Here is an 18,811-nt window from a genome sequence, read left to right as displayed (position 1 = left end):
AGCAAAAAGGAAAAGATACAAGCATAACAAGAAACTTAAAAGTCAAGGGTTCTCTCCCGAATCCTCTATCCCTTCGTCACTATCGGTGTTCATCTTTTGGGTCCGCAACATAAACAGCTGAAGCGTTAAGATTCAATACTACGCTACTGGGCATCAATCTGACGTTGTCAGTCATCCACCTGCCCTTGCAAGCACTCATGGTCCCTCTGATGAAAACCCAAAAGGAGATTAGTTAGTATATTTTATACATGGATACATGCGTACATTTTTCATTTCATAGATCATTTTCTTACCCGTCAGTCCTCGCTAAGGATGAAAAATTACCTTTTCATATCGCTGACTAGTCGATGTACATGCTCCAACTAGTCTCTCTGAACCTATATGATTACTCTTAAGTGTTACTAACATTTTAGGAAAGAAGAGGTGTGAAAAATAAAAGGGAGAATGCAACTCACATGTGTACAAGTACTCAGAGTAAACTCTAGCGGAAGGTAGTGCTCTATGGCGAGTCGGTGCTCTATCACACCATAGGGGCTCCAATACGAGACCATTAGGTCTAGAAGGAATATGATGCTACTCATAATCACATCTGACATGGCCGTAGGAGGTGCCTCGGACACAGCACCAACAAAAGAACTAGAGATGTGGGAAGGCCTAGAGTGACGAGCCGATTGCCCATATGTTGACTCAAAAGCAATAGGGGTACACTGAATAAACTACAGTTAAAGTGGGTGGATAAATGAGCAGAATAAAAGAGAATAAAGACTCAACAGAATAAGTTAGAAGAAATACTTGAGCCATAGTGTCATCATCAAAAGGCATAGGCCGTAGTAGTTGAGGGATGAAAGAAGCATAATCCCTCATCCAGGAATGGATGGTGAGATCCTTAGGCTCATCTTACCCCACCAAGCTCGTCGCTGGCTCCTCCCCAACAAGATCGGATGTCTAGAACATGGAGAGTAGTGGAGACAAAGGGACTCGGCTTCTATTAGGCCCCCACTCCCATCCATAGATCCTCTCGCCTAAGTACCATCATCCCAACAGGCAGGTTTGGCCAACAGAATCCTCCTATGTTCAAGGTCGGCAGCGAAGAGCATGTAGGGATCCCAATGACAATGCTCATCGAGCCAATCACTGCGTGATGGTCTATTTATGCAACTTACACCTAAGGCACTGAACCTACCGATGCAGCCTAGCACTGGTGAGTATCAAGGTCGTATCCTTGGAGATCTGGTGAACCTAGAGTTACTGCTGTTTGCTATGTTATCTAGTCTGAAATAGGGTGTGAAAGTTCTAACATTACCAGCTAATGGTTATGAGTGCAAATAAGTAAATGAAAGACAACAAACAATCAAAGAAAACAATTGCAAAGAGAGAAACAAACCCAAAAGGGGGCCTAAGTGATGGAATTCTAAAAATGGATTTTATGGATTGTCGATCTTGCTTACCCGTGCCTAAATCCTGAATTGAACCTAGTTCCTCTCTCGAGCTTACCGAGTTCCTAAACCTGCACTAATCTAATGGAATCTCTTCCTATTGGATTACTACAGATTAGCATTAAGCATGATTTAGAACTATTAAGAGTTATTAATTCTTAATCCGGCAAGTAAATCAACCTTATCTCTAAGTGTTAACTACCAGTTCTTACTATTCAATGTCCAGTTGTAACAAGCATTTCTCAATGTCAAGAAACAAACCACAAACAATTAATTCAACATCTCAAATTAACTGAATCAAACTTTTATTACTAAATAGCAAGAAGATTGCAAGAATGACAATTACAAATCTAATAATTAAGCATAATCCATCAACAAAGGTGAACCCCAATGGGTTCAAAAGATCTAGCTACTCATGTTCATGGTTAAAGCAATTAAGGAACAAAATAAGGAAAAGAAAATCAAAGGCATGTACACCCTTCTTTTTCAAGTTGAATGAGAAACCCTAATTTAGCAAATTCGAAATCTCAAACCCTAGCTGCCTCTTGAATGCTCCCAAAGTTTGTCTTGATCTTCAATTCGATGTTGGAACAAGTGAAATCCCTCATTCAATTGATGAATTTGATCTCTCAAGGTCTACAATTGAGGTATAGGAAACAATTGATTAAATGTGTGTCTTGGAATTAAGTCCAAAATTCGTGTCCTTTCCAAAAGAACTCAAAATTGCCTATATAGTTGATCCAGCATGGTCGGAGTCCAGGCTGTGATGATTCAAAACGGCCGAGTCAGCGGGTTGAACTGGGAGTCTATCAGGCTGACTCCTTCCAAGCCGCGGCCTTAAGCCGGTCTTTGATCCTGGCCGTGGTGGCCGAGCCGTCGAAATGGCACAATTGGGGATAGCTTCTTGGCAATTCAGCACGGCCGGAGTCCAGGCCGTGCTCAACCCTCGGGGTGCTAGTCCTCGCCCAATTTGATGGATTCTGGTTCGTAATCACACGTATTTCCCTCGATTATTGATGGTGTCCTTAAAAAATGACCTGAAACGAGAAAGGAAACAAAAGATAGGTGATTCTAGCATAAAATGGGATAATCATACATAAAAATGTAAACAATCGGGCATGAAAACATGTGTAGTATGATGCTTATCAAATTACCCCATACTTAAACTTTTGCTTGTCCTCAAGCAATCAACAACTCACTCCTCAAACAGATATCAAAGAACTCAATCAAATGCATTGCAGGAAGTTAGCTCAAAACAAATTTCAAAACTCTGTAATGATTTTCCCCAAAATCCCCAAATGACTAAATCCTTAAGAGAGAGAACAAACTTAATAAAGTTGCTAAAGTTAAAATGATAAACCATCTAAATTGAGAAATTGAGAACCATGCCTCACAAGATGTCACTCAAAACACACAAGTGTATATAGGTGAAAGAAGATCGCCAAGCTCTCAATGCAAAAATACAGAAAAAGTGCTTACCATAGGCTTGCTTATAGATCCAATCTCCACTACTACAGAATAATCAATAATCATGATCAAAGGGTCTTGAGCCAAGTTGTAATGGGGTTAAGGTAGGGTACGGATAAATATGGAAAGTAGGCTACAAGTTGCTGGAAATTAAGCAGGTAATGCAAGAAAGTAACGAAGGATCAAGTGCTGTACCAAAATGAACACTAAGTTGCTTTAAAAACAAGATGATGCTCGAAATGAACTAAATTAATACTCTTTTTTTTTTCAATTTATATACTATGTATATATATTACAACAGCTTATGTAGGGGTTGTTGGTTATTGACACATACAATAAGACTGAATATCCAAAATATTATTTTGTGTTTTTTTTTTTTAATTGAAAGGAGCATCTATGAAAAATCTAGCAACTTAGTGAAATATATGAATGCAGATTGATCCAAAATGAAATGCAGCATAAACTTACATAATTTCTAGCAACAATGGTAGAAAGAATGATAAAATGAATAGAAGTGATAAAATGAGTGTCACTGTTATTATTATCACGAAAGGAAAGGCTAAGGCTGAAAATTGGTTCACTAAAGGAAAAACAGGGTTAGGCTTTTGGCCAAATTGTGTAAATCCTAAGTGCCCAAATCATCTCACGATTATCGACAATTCATGTAATCTTAAAAAAAATCATAAAGTAAGTTCTAGAAACAGAGATTTTGTACAATGCTCACTAATGAAACAAAAGGGAGCATAAAAATAATGATGCACCAATTGGCTCAAAATCTCACCATTTGAGTGGGTTAAAATTGCATGAATTCTCAAACCAAAGTTAACAGTCAATCACAATAATAAGCAGCAATATTAACAGTGTTCTATATCTAAGATAAAGTAAAATGGAAGAATTAAGAAAAAATACCAGTTTAACCTGGTTGGATTGTAATTAAGAGATTCGTTCATTGCCTTCTTCCAATAAGGTTCGATTAAAGCTATAAGGGAATCCATTCAAAGGAGAAAAAGTCATCAACTACTTAATTGAAACAAAACTCAAGATAGTCACAACATCGGTAGGTACCTACCCCACACTTGAGTATAACACTGTCCACAATGTTAGAAAGATTAAAACTGAGCAAGCATATGATTCACACATCATGGTTATTGAAGATCATGCTGATTTTTTTTTTATAATTAGAAAGGCATAGTGTTCTACTTAACATAAAAGACAAATGCAGGGAAATAACATAAAATTAAGCATGCTACAAGCAAGAAAGTAAAAGGAGATAATAAACTGAAAGAAAATAAAAAGAAAAAGGAAAGAGAAAAATATCACAAAAAAAAATTTTCGCTAGGAGTCTGCTGATGGTGTATCCTCACTAGTTGGATCTGCTGGAAGATGGGGGGCAGTGAAATTTGCTGAGGAAGGGGGCGATGGTGGATCTGGGTCCGTGAAGCATGTTGCCAGATCGAACTCCATATCATCAATGAGCCGCTGATTTTGTGCTCCAGTCTATGCCATCTTTTGAATCTGCTCTACTATGAAGTCTGTCTGGGTGGCCTGCCTTTCTAATCCACTCATGAAATTTGTTGAAGCATCTGTTCAAACCGCCAAACTGCATGCCTTCTTCTCTTCTTGAAACCGCACAAACTCGGTATACTACTCACTCTTGTAGATCGCAGACTCGATCTGGGCGGTCGGCCATAGCGGTCCGAACGCTCGATGTCCCTGCCGAATGAGAGGATGAGGCTCCGGGATGAGGGCATAAACACTCTAGGTTTGGGTTAGGAATCCTAACATCCGAATCCCGGTACCGATGGATGTTGGGCTCCTCTAGCCACGCCTCTAGCCTCCCCTGACTATTGTGCTCACGAGCCTATATTCTATACCATGTGGATGTCTAGTGGCCGTGATCATCTGCATGTTGATCATCCTGTCCGATCCCTAGTGGTGTCATGTCACCAATATTTGAAAGCTCAAGGCAGACAGTCATCCAATACATCCGATCTCTTAGCTAACCTAGTCACGTCTTGATCAAAACAACAATGCATCTTCTTCCGGGCGTCTCACATAAATGAGCGGACTTGGCGAGCCAATAAATATCCCAAGTCTAGCTTCTTCCGATGTTGCATAGCCTAGAGAATAAAGACATCGATCGTATTCACGCCCCAAAACTATCCCCTCGGCCTGTAATAGTGTAAGCTAGTAGGGTGTAAAGGTAGCGGAGATGGTCCGATAGGCTAGACGCCTTAGACCTGCTTGGGTAGAATATTTCCGGCCTCATTACCAATGAGTCCCACATGGTGTCGTATGAAATTGGGTGGATGTAGAGACATCCCCGATACTCCTCCCCCGAGATTTCTTGTTCAGTCCATAATCCCAAATGCATGCCAAATTGTGGGACCGACATCGAGAACTCCTTTCCCCCAAGCCTGAAATAAATTGCATCAGGCTGATGCCAGTTTGTGATCTGTTGCTGTAGGAAGAAGGTGTTGAGGAACTCGATCGTAAGCTCACGGTAGGTTGGCTCAATGATGTCAAAGAATCTCGCATACGGCAGAGTCTCGAACAGTGTGCGCACATCTTGAGCCAATCCCACTCTCTCCAGGGATGTGAAGTCTATGCAATGGCCCGCCATCACTTGCTTCCATCTCATGACTTGGAATCTACTTTCATTGTCTACATTAGGGAATGTCCACAATGGATGATGGCCAGGTGTGGATGGGTTCACAGCAGGTGCTTTTCGAGGTCGGATTATTTGCTGTTGTGGTGGAGGTGGAAGTGCTAGTGCTGGTGCTGGTTCTAGCGCTGTGGAGGAAGACGTTCCTTCACCACGCGATCGCTTGCTGGTAGCAACGCGTTTCAGTTGCTTTCTACGAGATTTATCGCGGTCCGTCATATCACCTAATGCAACGAATTATTAGTTTTTTGTGTAAGAATTCAAGTTAACGAAAGAAATAATCTACCGAAAATCAACAGCATAATGATTATAATTCGATTAATTGAAAACTTGTATAAAATAATAAGCCGATACATACCAATCTAATTTATCGTGAACCAGCAATTACAACTTTAGTCTAACCATTATTCATGCTTTGCATGCCGTAGGCAAATTTTATTTCCGCCAAACCCCACACTTATCATTTTCATAACCGACTTTACCGCAAACACAACAACTAACGTAAATTAACCTAACCGAGGTCATATTGTTACAATATAAAGCCACCAAGATATCCTAGCATGTCCTAACAAAAGTATATGTATAAAATAAAAGTCAAATCATGAAAAAAATATAAAGCAACAAGTGAAGAGACTTACTTGAATTCGCTGAGGAAAGTGAGAAGGATGAGATAAGGGTATAAGAACAACACCTTTGAGCTTAAGAAAACAAAAGGGAAGCAAATTTTTTTGGAGGGCTCCCCTTCTTATAGGCATGGGGTCAACACGGGTGAGGGTAAGGCCGTGCTGACTAGCACGGCTAGGACTTAGCCCGTGCTGAGCCTTCAGCCTTCTTGTGAGCGTCGTGCCACTAGCGGGGTTTATGACCACGGCCTGAGGATCCCGTGATGCCTTCGGAAGCCGTGACCACTTATTCTTCATCTCTCATCACGAGCTTGACTCCAGCCGTGGTGAGGAGCACGGCCTGGGTTGTAGCCCGTGATGGCCACGAAAAGTGTGGTGAAACGGGGTGTTTCCGGGCTTTCCTTTGCCATCTCGAGTCGCCTTACTCCCTACCTGTATTTGACATATATACGCACGTAATTAGATCATAAAACAAATAAATATGGTTAAACGAAAGAGTTCGTCCTCACCGATTACATTAGTCTGAATAAAATTAAAAACTCTAATTACTGTTAAGCAACTATAATAAAGTCAAAGGAAAATAATGAAATAATTACAACTAATCAAAAACATGAAAGTATAATCCAAGTCGAATGTACAGAAGTGCTTATTTATTTATTTATTTTGCAGAGTCTTAAGCTTGACTCATTCGGATCACCCTTCCATACAATGCCAGATAAACTCGTTGCTCACTATCCAACGAGTTACAATGGTATCGCTTCAGCCGATGGCCGTTCACTTTGAAGTCTCCCTTCTCTGGATGATGCAACTCTACCACTCCATATGGAAAGACTTGTCCGATCTGAAATGGTCCAGACCAACGACTCTGCAGCTTTCCGGGAAACAGATGAAGGTGAGAGTTGTAAAGCAACACTCGATCCCTGATATGAAACTCCTTAGGCTCACGAATCCTTTGATCATGCCATTTCTTAGTCCTTGCTTTGTAAGTTGAGGAGTTTTCATCGCTTCTTGGCGTAGCTCATCTAGCTCACTCACCACCGCCGCTCCTTACCCTGCGGAATCAATATCAAAGTTACAAGTTCTAAGGGCCCAAAGTGCCCTATGCTCTAACTCAATGTGCAAATGACATGACTTTCCATAAACAAGGCGATAGGGGCGTAAAACCTATAGATGTCCTAAAAGCAGTCCTAAACGCCCATAATGCATCATCTAACTTAAGAGTCCAGTCCTTCCCATCGGTACTAACGGTTCTCTCTAAAATCACGTTTAATACCCTTATTAGTTACCTCGGCCACCTTGCTAGTCCGGGGTGATAGGGGAGTAGAGAACCGATGAGTAACTCCGCACTGCTTAAGTACCTTCTCTAATTGGGCGTTGCAGAAATGTGTTCCTCTATCACTAATAAGCGCCCTAGGTATGCCAAACCTAGCAAACAATCGCTTAAGGAACCTACAAACAACCCTGGCATCATCTGTGGCTACAGCCTGAGCTTCAAGCTACTTAGAGAAATATTCAACAGCAACTAGAATGTACTTGTTACCATATGAAGAGGGAAAGGGTCCCATAAAGTCGATGCCCCAAACATCAAAATTCTCAACAACTTGCACGCCAGTTTGGGGCATCTCATCACGAGAAGAGATATTACCTGCGCACTGGCAAGCGTCACAAACCTGAACAAATTTCTGTGCGTCTTGGAAGAGCGTAGGCCAATAGAATCCTGCCTCTAGCACCTTCCTCGCTGTATGGTTTGCTACTTGATGGTCTTCAGTGGGTCCCTCATGGTAGTGCTTCAATATTTAGAGAGTCTCTTCGCCATATACACAACGGCGAATCACCTGATCTGCACATACTTTAAACAAAAAGGGATCTTCCCAAATGTAGTATTTCAAATCGGCGAAGAATTTCTTCTTTTGCTGATAAGTCATACCCTTTGGTAGAACCCTAGCAACCAAATAGTTAGCGTAATCTGAAAACCAGGGAGTATCAGTGTATACCTAAGTGACATATAAATGCTCCTCTGGAAATCGATCGTCTATGGCCGTCTCATCAAGTGCATCTAAGTGAGGAGTTTCCAATCTCGATAAATGGTCCGCTGCCAGATTCTCCGCGCCCTTCTTATCCTTAATCTCGACATCAAATTCCTGTAATAAAAGAATCCACCGAATCAATCTCAGTTTCACATCATTTTTCAGGAATAAGTACCTCAATGTCGAGTGGTCCATGAAGACGATGGTTTTGGAGAGAACGAGGTATGATCTAAACTTGTCGAAGGCGTAAACAACAGCCAACAACTCTTTCTCTGTGGTGGTGTAGTATTCCTAGGCTCCTGTCAAAGTCTTGCTAGCGTAGTAAATGGGTTGGAACTTCTTTTCAATCCTCTGTCCAAGCACAGCTCCAACTGCATAATCAATAGCATCGCACATCAGTTCAAAAGGCAGCCCCAATCAGGAGAAACCATGATCGGGGTTGTAGTCAGAAGTTTCTTAAGTAACTCAAAAGCAACCAAGCATGCATCATCAAAAATAAAAGGTACATCCTTAACTAACAATTGAGTGAGAGGCCTAGCAATCTTAGAAATATCTCTAATAAATCTCCTATAAAATCCTACATGGCCTAGAAAACTCCTAACAGCCTTAACAGAACTAGGAGGAGGTAGGTTAGATATTACTTCTACCTTAGCTCTATCCACCTCCATCCCAGCCTGAGAGATATTATGCCCTAAAACAATCCCCTCTCTCACCATGAAATGGCATTTTTTCCAGTTTAGTACCAAGTTAGCCTCAATACACCTAGCTAACATGCGCTCAAGGTTTGCCAAACAAAGAGAGAAAGAATTACCAAAAACAGAGAAGTCATCCATAAATACCTCCATAGACTCCTCGATCATGTCCTCGAAGATAGCCATCATGCACCGCTGAAATGTAGCCGGTGCATTGCACAGTCCAAATGGCATCCGTCTATAAGTGAACGTCCCATAAGGGCAGGTGAAGGTAGTCTTCTCTTGGTCCTCAGGTGCAATAGGAATCTGGAAATAACCTGAAAAGCCATCAAGAAAATAATAAAACATGTGACTTGCCAAACGTTCAATCATCTGATCAATGAAAGGAAGAGGGAAATGATCCTTCCGAGTTGCATCATTAAGCCTACGATAATCAATGCAAACTCGGAAGCCTGTTACCGTCCGAGTCGGGATCAACTCATCCTTCTCATTCCTTACCACTGTCATACCTCCTTTCTTGGGTACAACCTGCACAGGACTCACTCACAAACTGTCAGAAATGGGATATATCAAACCTGCATCAAGAAGTTTAATTACCTCCTTCTTTACCACTTCTTTCATGTTCGGATTGAGTCATCTTTGAGGCTAAACAACCGGACTGAAACTATCCTCCAATAAAATCTTATGAGAGCAGAAACTTAGATTTATGCCCGGAATATCGGCTATCTTGAAAGCAAAGGCCTTCTTGTACTTCCTTAGAACTTCCAATAACATGGCTTGTTCTTCAGGAGTTAGATCAACTACTATGATTACTGGTAAGCGCTTCTCTTCATCCAGGAAGGCATAAACCAAGTGGCTCGGTAACTCCTTCAGTTCTAAGACTGGTGGGTCCTCGAATGAAGTCTTTACCTTCTGCACCCCAAACCTGTTAAGAAAAAGATAGGGATCAATTGACAAGCTCGACTCAGAAGCCAATAAAATAGCGAGTTGCTCCAAAACTTGCTCGTTGGACAACTCCTCCTCATCCTCAGCTAATGCTACCTGCAAAGGGTCAGATCATAAAATTTCTTGCAAATGGGACTCAACCACATCATCAATCACATCAATAGAATATACAGTATTATCATAGTTTAGTGACTGTCTCATGGAAGTGCTAGGTCAAAGGTAATGGTCTCATCATCAACTCTAAGCTTAAGCTTTCCATCGCTTACATCGATAACAGCCCTCGATGTAGCTAGGAAAGGCCTACCCAGGATAAGAGGCACAGTGCTCTCACCCTCCATATCCATCACCACAAAATCCACAGGAAAGATAAATTTATCTACCTTTACAAGTACATCTTCAACAATACCTCTAGGAATTTTAACAGTCCTATCTGCTAACTGAACACTCATCCTAGTAGGCTTAGGTTCATGCAACCCTAATTTGGCAAATAAACTAGTGGGCATCAAGTTAATACTAGCTCCTAAATCAGCCAATGCACCACTAATTGATAAATCACCAATCATACAAGGGATAGTAAAACTCCCTGGATCTCGTCGCTTGAGTGACAGTTTGTTCTGGAGAATAGCTGAACACTCCTCATTAAGCACTACCTGACCAAGATCCTTCAACTTCCTCTTGTTGCTCAAAATCTCCTTTAAGAACTTGGCGTACTTCGGCATCTGCGAAATCGCCTCAATAAAAGGTAAGTTAATTTTCAGCTGCTTAAATAAGTTAAGAAACTTACTGTATTGCTTGTCCACCTTATCCTGCCTCAACCTTGCAGGGATATGGGCCAAAGTGATGCTCCTTGCAGGCTCTTTACTGTCTTCTTTCTTTCTCTCATTCTCTACCACCTCAAGGTCTGGTCCTTAGCTGGTTCGACCTGCATAATTGTATTATCCTTATCAGCTAAAGGCGAAGAACCAGTCAATTTCTTACCTGAACGCAAGGTGATAGCCTTGCAATGCTCCCTCGGGTTTGACTCTGTAGTGCTAGAGAGCGATCCTGAAGGTCTCTCTAAAAGCATCTTAGAAATTTGGCCAATTTGAGTCTCCAAGTTCTGAATCGAGGCCTGTTGATTCCTAAGTGCACTATCAGTCTGCTGGAATCTCGTTTCCGTAGACGTCACAAATTTCATCATAAGCTCCTCTAAATTTGACTTCTTTTATTATGGAGGAGGAGCTTGTGCAGGCCCAGCTGGTTGTTGTTGTAGCTGTTGATGAAGTCTTTGAAAACTTGGCGGACCCTAGGCATTATTGTTCCTCCAACTGAAATTGGGATGATTGCGCCATCCAGGGTTGTATGTATTGCTGTAAGGGTTATTCTGCTGCCTTGGGGAATTTCCCATATAATCACCTGTTCAAAATCAGAAGACATAGCAGAATTAGATGGAAAAGTAGTAGAGGATGAAGCAAACATACCTCCCGCAGTACAGTTCGCACTATAATGCGGGCCACCATAAAACTCGCAGCCAATGTTTGCTGCATGAACCGGCATTTGGAGTTGGTCGATCTTCTTAGCTAGAAGCTCCACTTGAGCTGCCAAGGCTGCTGTAGAGTCCACTTGGTTGACCACTCCCTGTCTTCCTGGTCGGCTCCTAGAGAATTGCCACTAATAGTTGTTCATGGCCATTTCCTCTATCGGGTTGAGCACCGCCGGGCGTCTCTTGTTTAGCGCCCCACCTGCTGCAGCATCCACCATCTGCCTCGTTGCAAGGTTTAACCCGCTGTAGAAGGTCTGAACCTGCATCCATACTGGCATTCCGTGATGTGGGCAACATCTCAAAAGATCTTTAAACCTCTCCCATGCATCGTACATGCTTTCATCATCAAACTGCACAAAAGAAGATATGTCATTTCTAAGTTTAGCAGTTTTAGCGGGAGGAAATACTTATATAAAAATTTTTCAGCCAATGCCCTTCAGGTAGTAATTGTTTGCTGTGGAAGGGATTGCAACCATCTCTTAGCTCTGTCCCTCAAGGAAAATGGAAACAATCTCAGTCGAATGGCATCATCGGTTATTTCGTTTATCTTAAATGTGTCACAAATCTCTAAAAAATTAGAGATATGTGCATTGGGATCCTCGCTGGGTAATCCTCCAAACTGCACGCTCTGCTGGATCATCTGGATCACGTTGGCTTTTATTTCAAAATTGTTGGCCGCTACAGCAGGTTTGACTATACTAGTTTTCGTCCCATCCAAAGATGGTCGAGCAAACTCGCACATCATCCTCTGATCCTCATCGGCCTGGGGGTTGAGGTTCTCCATTGCGTCAGTTCCTTGAACCTGAACTATAACTCCATCCTCCTCCTCAACTCCCTACAAACGTCGTCTCAATAATCTGAGAGAGCGCTCCGAGTCAGATAAGGGTCCTAAACCTAATAACCTAAAGTTGGAATCTCTTCCTAACGATTGATTCTTAAATTAGCATTAAGCTTTAATCTGCCTCTATTAAGCTTTGTTAATTCTTAATCCGGCTAGTTAATTATCCTTATCTCTAAGCGATTATTAACCAGTTCTTGCTATTCAAAATTCTAATTGCCAAATGGACTTCTCAATCACACAAAGCAATCTAAACACACAATTCACAACGTCTCATGAACAATGCATTATCTTATTAATACTGAAAGCAAAAAGAATACAAAACTAACCCAAACAATCCAACAATATAATACTAAGCCAACATAGTAAAAAAATCCCAATGGATTTAATCAATCTAGCTAATCATGTTCATTATCAAAATACACAAGAATTCAATTACAACAATGAGTAAAGGTAGAGAAAACCCGATTACACCCTTGGATAAGAGTAAACAACCCCAATTCCTCTTGCTCGAATTGAATCGATTCTTGTTCCTCTTGCTCGATTTGAAAACCAATCAACGAACCTCGCCCAATCTTCAATCTTTGAAGGGAATCCGATTGAAACCTTGATCCAAGTCTCCTTTTCCCTTGGTTTCAGCTCAGAAAACCCTTAGGGAGAGAAAAGTTAGGGTTTAGGACGTTCTCCCCCGCTCCCTTCTCTTTCTTTCCTCTCTTCGTTCTTTTAATTAATTCCCTTTGTCGCCTCCAACACAGCTATGTTCCTGGCCGTGTTGGGAACACGGTTTAGTGTTCCTGGCCGTGTTACTCTCTGTGGTCGTGCTACTCTCTGTGGTCGTGCTCCCTAAGAACTTATTTTTCTTTGATTTTTACTGACACCCAACACGGCCGTCTTGGTGCCCTTGTTGGGAACACGGCCAGTGTTGAAACCAACACGGCCATGTTCAGCTTCCTCATGCTAGTACTTAGCTTGTTTCGGTAGCTTCGGTGTCCAATTATGCTCAAATTCTTCCTTTTATCATCATTTGACTTCTTTTGGACCTAATACACACAAACATACGCATAAGGTGAGTGTTGGGACCAATTCACATCCAAATGTCCATAAAATCAATCTTAAAAACCCCATTTAGATGTGTGTATTTTATGCACATCACTGCGAATCTATGAATAAGAAAGATAAGTAACTAATACGGATAAATTGCAAATATGACTAATAAATCTTTTATTACCTTGTCCTAGGTTAGGGAGTTGATCCACATGTAGTGTATATGAACTTGTGCCCACTCTAGTGGGACACTCCTGCTCGAGCCCTAACAACTCAAGCAAAGGAAAACTCGAGATGTGCAAATAGGCTATGAGCCACCAAAAGTCTGATCTCCAAGGCCCAAACCTACAAAATGAAAATCAATAATCATACTGTAAATATAAGAAAGCAGAAATAAAGAAAACAAAGTAAAACTTACATGTATATCGTGCTAAAAGCCTCAGATCCTCTTGTTACCATGGATGGTGATGTCCATCTAGTGACACAAGTAAGCGACAGCTGGATATCCCCAATTGTAAGAGGAGACCTAGTCTAAATCTTGTACGGGGCCAAATAGTGGAAGTTTAATAAGTTTCCTGAATCACTAAATAGAGTGATCCTGAAGAGATACACTAAGAAGGCTCGACCCATCTGATCCACCTCTCGAGTGTTCTGAGGCACGAATCCCCTATAGTGGAAAGGAATGCTTTGGTAAGCAATGCACCTAATGTTCTTGCACGTCAGCAAGAACTTGAGTAAATCTGTAATGTAGCACTCTCGAACATCAGAGCGCTAGTCATGAGTCATGTCGTCGAAGGGTACAGGGGTACGTGTGAAGTCTATCCCTGTAACGGTAGTGAAGGATAGCGGGGAAAGAGTCAGCTCGCCCATAAGATTATGGAAGCTTTGGGTGGTGTCCATCCACCTCTCAAGAAGGGCATATACTGAGGTGTGATCCGTCCTCCTAGTGATCGATGGAAGTGTAGCAACAAATTGATTAAATCTAGTATCGCTGATCCTAGCTTGAACAAAGCTTGAGAGCTTGTCAAACCACTCATTAACCTCACAAAATTTTTTGGTGAATCGGATCGATACAACGTCACTTTGGAAATAGTGCAAATGCAGGTATATAAACATAATGCACACATAAAAAGACTTCAAACAACCAAGTATGTTATTGGTTTATTGTTATTTTATGCTACAATGCCCTAATAATCAATTTCAGCCTATGCACGATTGATTCGGACTGTATAGAGCGGATCGACTCAGCACAGAGCTGAATCGGCTCTACACAGAGTCGATCGGCTCTATGGATTAGGGCACTATACCTTTTGCAATTTTTGTAAAAATTACTCGTGTTTTAGGCAAATAACATGTATATTTAGTGTATAAGTGATAGAAAATAAAGTTTAAAGCTTGGAAAATACCCCTCCGACAGCCGAAAACCCCCGATGAGTGTTCAATTTTGCCAAAAGAGGCATTTCCTCCCCTTTGACAAGACCAAGATCATTCTGGCGAGAAATCGGCAATGAAAACTCCCAATCTTATGCAATTAGGGTGCGTCTTGAGAATCTATAAGAAGAAGCAGCTATTTCAAGACTGATTTCATGGAATTTGGTCGAGAAATGAGAAAAAAATTGAAGAAATAGTGGAAAGAGATTTGAGAGAAAGCAAAAAAGGAAATGGGTAAAGTGAATGATGAATGGGGTGGAAAGATATGCATATGTCCAAAAGGGGACAAAAATATCATTTAGGTCCCTAACCATTTGAAATTATATTTTAGTCCCTAGATGGACCAAATACCGACACAAGTCACTAGAAGACATTTCGATGGTCAATTTTCATCCCAAGGCAGGAATTTTTGAAACATTATAAATTGGTCCTTGACCCTTCAAATTTATGTTTTAGTCCCTGGGTGGGCCAAGTACCAATATAACTTTCAAAGGACATCAATTGAGTCAAATCACACTCCGAAGTGGTAATTTTTAACCAAAAAACCCAGAAGTTGAAAAATTACAAAATTGACCCGAAGTGGCAAATACAATGAAATTATGTCGTGAAATGGAAAATAGTCTGAGAAAAATTTCTACAAAGGTAAAATCAACGGGTGTGGTTCCCAAATCAACGGGCGTGGTTCCAATTATAGGCGAAGTCCTTAAAACTCAAGCAGGCGAATGAAGCGGGCGTGGTCCCCATATCAAATCAAATTCCTATATTAATCCGAGCTTACAGGGTGTGGCATCCACCGCTCATCAACATATCCTTTTTTTACTGTATCCTTGATATTATGATTTGTCTTAATTTATTTGATCGCATGCATGCTTATAAATTTCGATAAACCGATGGCAGCTGTCAGCACCCATTTTCCGGATCTATATATCAAGGAAATTATGAAAAACCTAATGATAAAAGTTACTACCTTTCTTGAGTCTCAAGAGATTAAGGAGGGACAAATTTGAGTAAGGGTTGAGAATAATTGGACTTAAGATTAATTTTCTAGAATAAATTTGGATCCAATTGACAGAAAAAATAAAGTTTGAGGGGTGGAACTGAAGTTTTTATAAGTTCAGGGACTAAATTGTCAAACCTCTTAGAGCCAATTGACTTTCCGTATAGCCAAATCGGCTCTACACAGTGTCAATCAGCTTAGCATAAAGCTGAATCGCTCTATGCAGAGCCGACCAGCTCTACACAATGTCGATTGGTCATTTTCTGAAATGTGATGTTCTTTCACGCGCATTTTCAACCTAAAATACCAAAATTGATATAAAAAAAAGTTTATAGAAGGTATTTATGATAATTATTGAATCTTTTTAATTTTATTTATGATAATTGTTTCAATATAAAAGATTTAATTTATTTTATTGGATACTAATCTAATAAAGGAAAGGGGATAATCGATAGTTTATTTTAAATAATTGAATATTTATCCGTTTCTCTAGGATTTCCTAATCCTTCTACTATAAATAATACATGATACCTTATGCTTAGGGTTAGCAATATTCCTCAAGGTATTCTTTAAGTTGCACTCAAAAAATTCAATCGACAGATCTAAAGGATTAGTTTATAACAAGCCACTAAGAAAGAACTCTAAATTAAGAAACCCATTTAGAACGACATAAGTTTTTTAATCTCAAGCAGAACTAGATTCTCAGCCAATCTTTAATTTAACTACATCCTTGTCTCTTGAGAATCGCAGAACAACAACCTACAGTGATATCCTGAAGGTTCCCTTACATCCACATCATCAACATCTTTTTCTCAGTTGTTCCTTTATGTTTATTTATGAAACTAAAAACATGATTAGATTTACTTTTTTAAACTTACAAATGTGATTCACATTATTAGAATAGGATTTCTTTCCATTTAACATGTTGATTTTATTGGATTTGAATTTGATAATAGGAACATGTAGGATTTTGAATCTGATGTTGTGCTTTTATTGGATTTTGAATTTGATTAGTTTATTGATAGAGAAATATAACTAATTTTGTGCTTATTTGAATTAGATTTCTAGAGTTGTATGATTGAAATTAGATTATGCCTTAAAACATTATATTTGTTATTGTCAAGATTGATTTCTAGGGTTTATATATCTTTTTGGTTTTCTTTATTAAGTTTTATATTTTTTTATGCTTCTAATTTCATTTTACATATTTTTCCCTTGTGCATGTGAAAATTGGCTTCTGAGCGTGGAAAATTGAAAAAACTTACGAAATAATCATGCAAGCCTCCCAGAGTCGATCGGCTCTATGCCCTTGTCCAATCGGTTGTATGCACTTTTAGGTCACATTTTCAAGTTTTATGTAGTTTTTAATGATTTTATGTACTATATTTAGTATTTAGGTGTTTTTCTTTAATTTATTTAGTTATAGGATGGGTTACAATAGCTAGATATACTTTCTACATATTTTTCTTTACTTTATTTTAAATGGATCCCAAATATATGTTGTGTAATTGCCTATAAATATTAGGCCTTTAAAATTGGACTTAGCATAAAAATTGTAGTTTATTAGGTAAATAGACGTCATATTGAGTTTTAATCTAAAATCTATATAGATTTAGGGAACTTTTGCCATGTTTTAAATGAACTAATTAGGCCATATTAGATTTAAGATCACCTAATTGATCCTTATCATAAAAAGTAGTCTATTAGGTTTAAGAGTTGGAACCCAAAGCATAATTTATAATTTAGCTGTACTAGAAATACTTTATACATAATTAACTTGTAAACTACATTAATAACATTAAACATGTGTTAGGCTTAATAAAATGGGCTATACTTAGATGGACCTCACATGCTATAGTGCTTGATGTGTAGAAATATAACTGCTACATTTATAGGAAATAGCTCGTTAAATAATACAATTAAAATAAAGATACACAAATAGAGAAGTTGGCTTATGAATCCATTTCTAGATTTGTGGCGTAAGCTTTTTTATGGAATCAAGAAACGTCACTCATTAGTAAAAGTGCCTCGGTAAATTACTCAGGTGGCTACTCTTATTTCTGCACTAATCTCTGTGGTTAGTTAGCCTATTTCCGATTAAGTTGAAAAGCCTTGTAGTATTATAGTCGCTAAAAACACTTGGAAATGTGCCCAAAACCGCCGCCTACAATAATATAAAATTTAAATGAATTATAATTTAAAGAAAATTTTATTTTTTAATTTTGAAGTGCTTATAATTCTGAATTTTATAAGATCTTATCTTAATCAAATCTAATAATTTAGTTAACGAATTTATAAATATAATATATAGGTCAATTTATTTAAAAAAAATAAAATTTAGATCAGCATTATAGTCTAATGATTATACTAAACTTGTTTATGATGTTAAATTTTTATAATAATTATATTTTATTTTATCAACAATAGGGAATAACAAATTTCAGTTACTAAATTATTATTAATATATATATATATATATATATAATCAGTAATATTTTAGTTAAAATTTTATATAATTATTATTCCCATCTATTTATTTTCCATCGTTAATATTTATCTACTGACTATTATAATTAAGCCTAAGTATTACAAATTTAATAGTTAATCTACCTCACAAATCAAGCATCTTACCCAAACTAATTATTTTATTCCAACCATATTATTTATCATATATCTAATTTTAATTCTACTTATTCTCTCCAATCATTTATATATAAATTTTTAATTTGTTTATTCTAACATAATATAATATTCTTATATTATTATATCAATTATTTACTAATAACATACTCGAGTTTTAATTATAGACTAATCACTTAGTTAAAATATCAATCATCGAAACTTATTAAATTAAATTTCTAGAATTTCTGGTTGTCAATTTAAGGTCCACTAAATTACTTATTCTAATTAATTAGCTTCATCTTATTAATATTTATAAAGCAACTAATAATAGTCTTTAATTGCTAAATTTACTCAATTTAATAAGATACTTCTAATTTCTAAAGATATTTACTTATATACATTAAATCATTTGCCAATTAATACCAATATAATTTTTAATTAATAGCTTCTAAAATTAATAGGCTAAGGAATTTATCTAGACGCTTGATAAATCAGTGAACTC

The 18,811-nt window shown here is 38.6% G+C and overlaps 1 non-coding gene across 1 annotated transcript; it reads left to right on the top strand.

The window, feature by feature from the left end:
* The first annotated feature begins 11,653 nt into the window (after window positions 1-11,653).
* On the top strand, window positions 11,654-11,760 carry LOC112536366. Its single transcript, XR_003080396.1, has one exon. It is a non-coding gene; the product is annotated as a small nucleolar RNA R71 (small nucleolar RNA).
* The last annotated feature ends 7,051 nt before the right edge of the window (window positions 11,761-18,811 follow it).

Source organism: Ricinus communis, chromosome 8 (genome assembly GCF_019578655.1).
Source record: "Ricinus communis isolate WT05 ecotype wild-type chromosome 8, ASM1957865v1, whole genome shotgun sequence".
Lineage (NCBI taxonomy): Eukaryota > Viridiplantae > Streptophyta > Magnoliopsida > Malpighiales > Euphorbiaceae > Ricinus > Ricinus communis.
This window is presented reverse-complemented; position numbering and strand designations above follow the sequence as displayed.